General features: G+C 47.6%; 2 long non-coding RNA genes across 4 annotated transcripts; both read right to left on the bottom strand.

Moving 5' to 3' along the window:
- Positions 1-347: 347 nt before the first annotated feature.
- LOC127325946 (uncharacterized) lies at positions 348-3,308 on the bottom strand. 2 transcript variants are annotated; one of them, XR_011747176.1, is made up of 5 exons: positions 2,977-3,308; positions 2,647-2,888; positions 2,460-2,552; positions 1,902-1,986; positions 348-569 (listed from the first exon to the last, which is right to left on the bottom strand). It is a non-coding gene; the product is annotated as an uncharacterized lncRNA (long non-coding RNA). The 2 variants fall into 2 exon arrangements; XR_007867460.2 differs by lacking the exon at positions 348-569 and having other exon boundaries at positions 1,453-1,986.
- A 1,081-nt stretch (positions 3,309-4,389) lies between these two features.
- LOC127325945 (uncharacterized) lies at positions 4,390-7,659 on the bottom strand. 2 transcript variants are annotated; one of them, XR_011747175.1, is made up of 5 exons: positions 7,127-7,659; positions 6,797-7,038; positions 6,610-6,702; positions 6,052-6,136; positions 4,390-4,721 (listed from the first exon to the last, which is right to left on the bottom strand). It is a non-coding gene; the product is annotated as an uncharacterized lncRNA (long non-coding RNA). The 2 variants fall into 2 exon arrangements; XR_011747174.1 differs by having other exon boundaries at positions 6,797-7,488.
- Positions 7,660-8,303: the final 644 nt, after the last annotated feature.

The raw sequence follows: 8,303 nt of genomic DNA, 5'->3' as shown, positions 1-8,303 counted from the left end.
CGCTGTTAGAGTGCCCACTACCATTCGTTGACAACAACAAACACCTCTCAAAACTTTACTTTTATGCTCTCTCTATGTTTTCAAAATAAAAGCTCTAGCACAAAAATAGTAATCCATGCTTCCCTCTGCGAAGGGCCATTCTTCTACTTTTATGTTGAGTTAGTTTACCTACTGTGACGCCCCAAAACCGGTACCATGAGGATCCCAGCGAACCCGCCGAAATCCGCACGATATCGATTCTAGGAGACGCACCACCAAGCGCCTCGTACACGCCGAAGCATGCACGCGATGCGGGTGGAATCAATCACGAGCAGTAACATTACAACAGGATTACAATAGAGCCCACAAGAAACATATATATTACAACAAACGACTCCAACGAGTCAAGATACGAATAGATACAATGCAAAGATCCAAATCATACAGAAGATCAAATACGTCCGAGTACGGACAAGATACAAATTTGGACTAAGAGTCCTGAAGATAACCAGTGGCGTCCATAACCCGGCCCAGGCCAAGCCGGAAGGGTAACCATGCTAGCGTCGTCTTCATCGAACATATCTTCATACCTGCCCGGTTATATCCCGTAGAAGCAGCAATAAGTACGGTTCGTACTTAACAAGACTTCAAGACGTATAAGCATTCGTCAACCAGTCGTCCTTTGTACTTGAGGCACGCAGGGGACTTAGAGGACGCAAGAGGAACGTCATAGGCAATATGGTGGGGTTAAGCGGCAGCGCGCAAGCACTAAAAACCTATAGAGACACTCTACAACTGTCGTCTATCAGAGAAGGTGAGAGAGCGCATAACTAACAGTTCTATACTCGCAAACATAACACAGCCGATGTGTTCCCCCTTCGCCAAGAAGTACTGGCAAAGGCACTCACACGGTTGACAAGTTTTAACCATTTATTATTAGAGTTGCGCTAAGATACTACACCAGTTATTATGATTGAAGCAACATGTGTAAGTTGTCTATGGTCGAGTCATACAGCTCCAAGTCGTCCATAACCGCGGACACGGCTTATCGATAAGATTTAACCCTGCAGGGGTGCCCAAATGTGCCCACACGCACGATCAACCCACTTGCGATAGGTGAATATCACGACTCACACTCTCCTTCACGACAACAATGTCCAGGAAGCCACCTAACCAAGTTGAACCCGTATCGAAGTCCGGCCGTATCTCCGAAGCGGACTTAGCTATCTGTGTCAACGTGCTAGGTGGTTTAAACACACACTGGGGCGATAAACCACTTCGCAGAGGCTCCACGACCTATACGTGCATACCAGAAACAAGGGATACAAGGCACCCAGGGGCTTCCCAAAGTAAATAAGTAACATGCTGGCATGCACGCAAACAACAAATGGTAAAACATTGCAAACTAGTTGTGGCCACTGGACAAAGCTGTAGATTCCGGGCAAAGGGTCGAGGGAGACCCGGTAAGCATACCCACGTGTGGTTAGAGCGCTCAGTCTCGGAACAGATAACAGGAACTCGGGTCCTAGGGGACATTAGTGAGTCAAAGTTCCGATGCTTTCGCAAAGGGGCTCACAGATGCCTCTGCTTATCATTTTAGTTGTTAACAATAAGTAAAGCATGATTATCTCCAACATTATATATCCATAAACCATGTGTCATGATTCCTCAACAGATAACCCGATAAGATAGCGATAACGGTAACGAGATAAAACAGCACTAGCATGCACTATGACTCGCAAGGCAGATCCGATAACCAAATAATAGCTATAGGTGGTTGGTGGAGGCAATATAGGCTGCTTGAGGTAACAAGTGGAAGGGACACGTGACAAGAACGCAACTTAAGGATAGCATGAGGGAGAAGGCAAAATAAAATAGGTAAGCGACTTCTGCAGGGGCAGGAGTATAAGGGAAATGCTTGCCTGTTAAAGCTTGCCGAGGGACATCCGGAGAACTTGTCGTATCTCACCACACCACTTCACGATCCTATCCGGGAAGAAGCAAATGCTGGACAAACAACATATGCAAGTCTTACTACTACGAAGAAGAATCAGCATGAGCAGATAATATGCATGGCATGGCAAATATGGTGCAATGCAACTTATTCAATTTAATCGGAGTCGGAACCCCGGACACACAAATTAGGTTGGAGTTGCATTTTCTACCGACAAAGTTAAAGGTTGATTAACATGGCACGACATGGCAAGGGTGAGCTACTTCAATATTAAACGGAGCGGGGAAAACCATAGTTGGAAATCCGAAATACTCCGCACATATGTGAGGTGACATGCACAAACTATCACGGAATGACATGATGTGAAATGCAAACAGATGAATGGATGGCATATTCATGTTCCTTGCATTTTTCTGATCAATTTTCATATAGAACACATTTTATTTCGATATACGGTTTGCAAGATATGACACATATTATGTAAAAATAAAGAAGAGAGGAAAGGCAGTGGCGAATTGGGCTGAACCTGCGCAGAGGCAGCGGCGAATAGCGGCCTGCTGCGCGCTGGGCGATGGCTACACTGGGAGAGATACGGGCCGAGGCCCATCTGCGTGTGGATCTGAGGAAGGAATTAGAGAACAAAAAGATGGCATAATTAGCCAGATTGGTAAGTTGAACACGTGATCTCTTGGTTTAGAGAGACTGCAGCTTACCACTGCGCTGGTAGATGTTACTGTTGTACAAGACGGGGCGCACGACATGAACACATAGGAAAACAGGAAGTCGAGCTCGCACACATTCGGCCATGGAGGACGTCTCAGTCGAGGAGAGATCTGGCACTTCCGCGCGAATCAGGACGAGGGAGATGGCGCGTTCGACGCGTAACTTCGTGAGGATGCAGGATCTAGCGGAATTGAAGACGGGGAGGCACCGGAGCGGAGCCGACGGCGAGCACCTGCGGTGGCAAGCAGCGGTCAACGCCGGTGGAGCACTTGAGAACGAGAGGGAGAACGAGGAGAGGTCTGAGAGATGCGCCCGCTCACCAGGAACGTGAAGAAGGCCGCAGAATGTCCAGGGGATGATGGAGGCGGCCGGAATCCTCGCCGGAGGGTGACAACCGGAGAAGAGAATCGGCGAAACTGGCATTGATTGAGTGAGCCCCAGCTCGATTCCTCGCATGAGGTTGGAGAGGGCGACGAGGCGCATCCGCCGGTGGCATCAGCACAGTGAGGGGCGGCCTGGAACGGCAGCGAGGTGGAGGTTTCTGCGGTGGTACGACGTGGTTTTCCTCCGTTCGTTGCTTACAGAGAAGAGAGATAAAGAGAGGGTAAAGAAGAGGGAGAAAAGGATGGCGGCGGCCAGAGGGAGGGAGAAGGGATGAGCGGCTAGGGTTTCCAGGAGCGTCCTCGGATGCAGATTAAAAGGGGAGGAGAGGTGGAGGCCAGGCTGGTGGAGGGTGACGTCTGCCATTACAGGCTCACGCCTCTCTCGTGCCCCTGCCAGGAAGACGCCAAGGAGATGCTCGAACCGGTACGGGAAGGTGGGATGGGCTGGTGAAGAGGAAGCTGGGCCGCCGGGTAGAGATGGGCTGGGGTTGGTTCGGGCCAGAGGGGAAAAAGAGAGAGAGGGGGAGCCCGGGAAGGGTTTTCTTTTTCTCCTTTTTATTTTAAAACTGTTTTGAAAAACAAATTGAAACCAAACCAAAACAGCACCGCTTTATTTCTAACATTGAAACATTTAAAAATAAGTTTATTTGTTAGATAGTTTCGGGGTTAGGTTTTGTTTAAATGAAAGGAGGGAGAAGGTTTTATTAAACCATATGAGAAGGAAACAAAAATAACTATGGTTTATAAAATAATTTTATTTGATAAAAACATGGATGAGATGATGCATATGCCATGATGATGCACAAAAGAAAAAGAACAAACAATTATCTATTAGGGATACTACCCGGGGCCGTTACAATCGACACCACTAACAAGGAATCTCGCCCCGAGATTCCACGTCAACCTAAGGGGAAGTTGGTTAAACTATCGGATCTTCTTGTGGCGTGTCGTTCTCCTCGACACCACTAACAAGAGTTATTGCTCCATTGATGATGATGAACTTTCGTCGGAACCTCCAAAGATCGGACCTAATAGGTGAGGGGCAAGGATCGTCTAACCCACGTCGGAACCTAAGACTCAGAGAAGCAGATAAGAGAGAAGACTCAAAACTCGCATAGGTAAGATAAGAAAGAATATAGGTAAGGAGAAAAATCGGAGCTAATCAGATCTATCCAACGAATTTTCAGAAAATAGTTTGGACGCTCTAAACTCAACGACCGTTGGCAAGGTTATCCTACAGGCTGGACTAGTGGGGTATCGTCAACCTGATGCTCTGATACCAACTTGTGACGCCCCAAAACCGGTACCATGAGGATCCCAGCGAACCCGCCGAAATCCGCACGATATCGATTCTAGGAGACGCACCACCAAGCGCCTCGTACACGCCGAAGCATGCACGCGATGCGGGTGGAATCAATCACGAGCAGTAACATTACAACAGGATTACAATAGAGCCCACAAGAAACATATATATTACAACAAACGACTCCAACGAGTCAAGATACGAATAGATACAATGCAAAGATCCAAATCATACAGAAGATCAAATACATCCGAGTACGGACAAGATACAAATTTGGACTAAGAGTCCTGAAGATAACCAGTGGCGTCCATAACCCGGCCCAGGCCAAGCCGGAAGGGTAACCTTGCTAGCGTCGTCTTCATCGAACATATCTTCATACCTGCCCGGTTATATCCCGTAGAAGCAGCAATAAGTACGGTTCGTACTTAACAAGACTTCAAGACGTATAAGCATTCGTCAACCAGTCGTCCTTTGTACTTGAGGCACGCAGGGGACTTAGAGGACGCAAGAGGAACGTCATAGGCAATATGGTGGGGTTAAGCGGCAGCGCGCAAGCACTAAAAACCTATAGAGACACTCTACAACTGTCGTCTATCAGAGAAGGTGAGAGAGCGCATAACTAACAGTTCTATACTCGCAAACATAACACAGCCGATGTGTTCCCCCTTCGCCAAGAAGTACTGGCAAAGGCACTCACACGGTTGACAAGTTTTAACCATTTATTATTAGAGTTGCGCTAAGTTACTACACCAGTTATTATGATTGAAGCAACATGTGTAAGTTGTCTATGGTCGAGTCATACAGCTCCAAGTCGTCCATAACCGCGGACACGGCTTATCGATAAGATTTAACCCTGCAGGGGTGCCCAAATGTGCCCACACGCACGATCAACCCACTTGCGACAGGTGAATATCACGACTCACACTCTCCTTCACGACAACAATGTCCAGGAAGCCACCTAACCAAGTTGAACCCGTATCGAAGTCCGGCCGTATCTCCGAAGCGGACTTAGCTATCTGTGTCAACGTGCTAGGTGGTTTAAACACACACTGGGGCGATAAACCACTTCGCAGAGGCTCCACGACCTATACGTGCATACCAGAAACAAGGGATACAAGGCACCCAGGGGCTTCCCAAAGTAAATAAGTAACATGCTGGCATGCACGCAAACAACAAATGGTAAAACATTGCAAACTAGTTGTGGCCACTGGACAAAGCTGTAGATTCCGGCAGTGGTCGAGGGGAGACCCAGAAGCATACCCACGTGTGGTTAGAGCGCTCAGTCTCGGAACAGATAACAGGAACTCGGGTCCTAGGGGACATTAGTGAGTCAAAGTTCCGATGCTTTCGCAAAGGGGCTCACAGATGCCTCTGCTTATCATTTTAGTTGTTAACAATAAGTAAAGCATGATTATCTCCAACATTATATATCCATAAACCATGTGTCATGATTCCTCAACAAATAACCCGATAAGATAGCGATAACGGTAACGAGATAAAACAGCACTAGCATGCACTATGACTCGCAAGGCAGATCCGATAACCAAATAATAGCTATAGGTGGTTGGTGGAGGCAATATAGGCTGCTTGAGGTAACAAGTGGAAGGGACACGTCACAAGAACGCAACTTAAGGATAGCATGAGGGAGAAGGCAAAATAAAATAGGTAAGCGACTTCTGCAGGGGCAGGAGTATAAGGGAAATGCTTGCCTGTTAAAGCTTGCCGAGGGACATCCGGAGAACTTGTCGTATCTCACCACACCACTTCACGATCCTATCCGGGAAGAAGCAAATGCTGGACAAACAACATATGCAAGTCTTACTACTACGAAGAAGAATCAACATGGGCAGATAATATGCATGGCATGGCAAATATGGTGCAATGCAACTTATTCAATTTAATCGGAGTCGGAACCCCGGACACACAAATTAGGTTGGAGTTGCATTTTCTACCGACAAAGTTAAAGGTTGATTAACATGGCACGACATGGCAAGGGTGAGCTACTTCAATATTAAACGGAGCGGGGAAAACCATAGTTGGAAATCCGAAATACTCCGCACATATGTGAGGTGACATGCACAAACTATCACGGAATGACATGATGTGAAATGCAAACAGATGAATGGATGGCATATTCATGTTCCTTGCATTTTTCTGATCAATTTTCATATAGAACACATTTTATTTCGATATACGGTTTGCAAGATATGACACGTATTATGTAAAAATAAAGAAGAGAGGAAAGGCAGGGGCGAATTGGGCTGAACCTGCGCAGAGGCAGCGGCGAATAGCGGCCTGCTGCGCGCTGGGCGATGGCTACACTGGGAGAGATACGGGCCGAGGCCCATCTGCGTGTGGATCTGAGGAAGGAATTAGAGAACAAAAAGATGGCATAATTAGCCAGATTGGTAAGTTGAACACGTGATCTCTTGGTTTAGAGAGACTGCAGCTTACCACTGCGCTGGTAGATGTTACTGTTGTACAAGATGGGGCGCACGACATGAACACATAGGAAAACAGGAAGTCGAGCTCGCACACATTCGGCCATGGAGGACGTCTCAGTCGAGGAGAGATCTGGCACTTCCGCGCGAATCAGGACGAGGGAGATGGCGCGTTCGACGCGTAACTTCGTGAGGATGCAGGATCTGGCGGAATTGAAGACGGGGAGGCACCGGAGCGGAGCCGACGGCGAGCACCTGCGGCGGCAAGCAGCGGTCAACGCCGGTGGAGCACTTGAGAACGAGAGGGAGAACGAGGAGAGGTCTGAGAGATGCGCCCGCTCACCAGGAACGTGAAGAAGGCCGCAGAATGTCCAGGGGATGATGGAGGTGGCCGGAATCCTCGCCGGAGGGTGACAGCCGGAGAAGAGAATCGGCGAAACTGGCATTGATTGAGCGAGCCCCGGCTCGATTCCTCGCATGAGGTTGGAGAGGGCGACGAGGCGCATCCACCGGTGGCATCAGCACAGTGAGGGGCGGCCTGGAACGGCAGCGAGGTGGAGGTTTCTGCGGTGGTACGACGTGGTTTTCCTCCGTTCGTTGCTTACAGAGAAGAGAGATAAAGAGAGGGTAAAGAAGAGGGAGAAAAGGATGGCGGCGGCCAGAGGGAGGGAGAAGGGATGAGCGGCTAGGGTTTCCAGGAGCGTCCTCGGATGCAGATTAAAAGGGGAGGAGAGGTGGAGGCCAGGCTGGTGGAGGGTGACGTCTGCCATTACAGGCTCACGCCTCTCTCGTGCCCCTGCCAGGAAGACGCCAAGGAGATGCTCGAACCGGTACGGGAAGGTGGGATGGGCTGGTGAAGAGGAAGCTGGGCCGCCGGGTAGAGATGGGCTGGGGTTGGTTCGGGCCAGAGGGGAAAAAGAGAGAGAGGGGGAGCCCGGGAAGGGTTTTCTTTTTCTACTTTTTATTTTAAAACTGTTTTGAAAAACAAATTGAAACCAAACCAAAACAGCACCGCTTTATTTCTAACATTGAAACATTTAAAAATAAGTTTATTTGTTAGATAGTTTCGGGGTAAGGTTTTGTTTAAATGAAAGGAGGGAGAAGGTTTTATTAAACCATATGAGAAGGAAACAAAAATAACTATGGTTTATAAAATAATTTTATTTGATAAAAACATGGATGAGATGATGCATATGCCATGATGATGCACAAAAGAAAAAGAACAAACAATTATCTATTAGGGATACTACCCGGGGCCGTTACACCTACTTCCTTCCATCTTAGAAGCAAACACTTGTGTCAACTGTGCATTGATTCTTACATACTTGCTTATTTGCATTCATCATATTACTTTGCGTTGACAATTATCCATGAGATATGCATGTTGAAAGTTGAAAGCAACTGCTGAAACTTAAATCTTCCTTTGTGTTGGTTCAATGCCTTTACTTTGAATCTATTGCTTTATGAGTTAACTCTTATGCAGGACTTATTGATGCTTGTCTTGAAAGTACTATTCATGA

The sequence above is a fragment of the Lolium perenne genome, chromosome 6 (genome assembly GCF_019359855.2).
Source record: "Lolium perenne isolate Kyuss_39 chromosome 6, Kyuss_2.0, whole genome shotgun sequence".
Taxonomy (NCBI): domain Eukaryota; kingdom Viridiplantae; phylum Streptophyta; class Magnoliopsida; order Poales; family Poaceae; genus Lolium; species Lolium perenne.
This window is presented reverse-complemented; position numbering and strand designations above follow the sequence as displayed.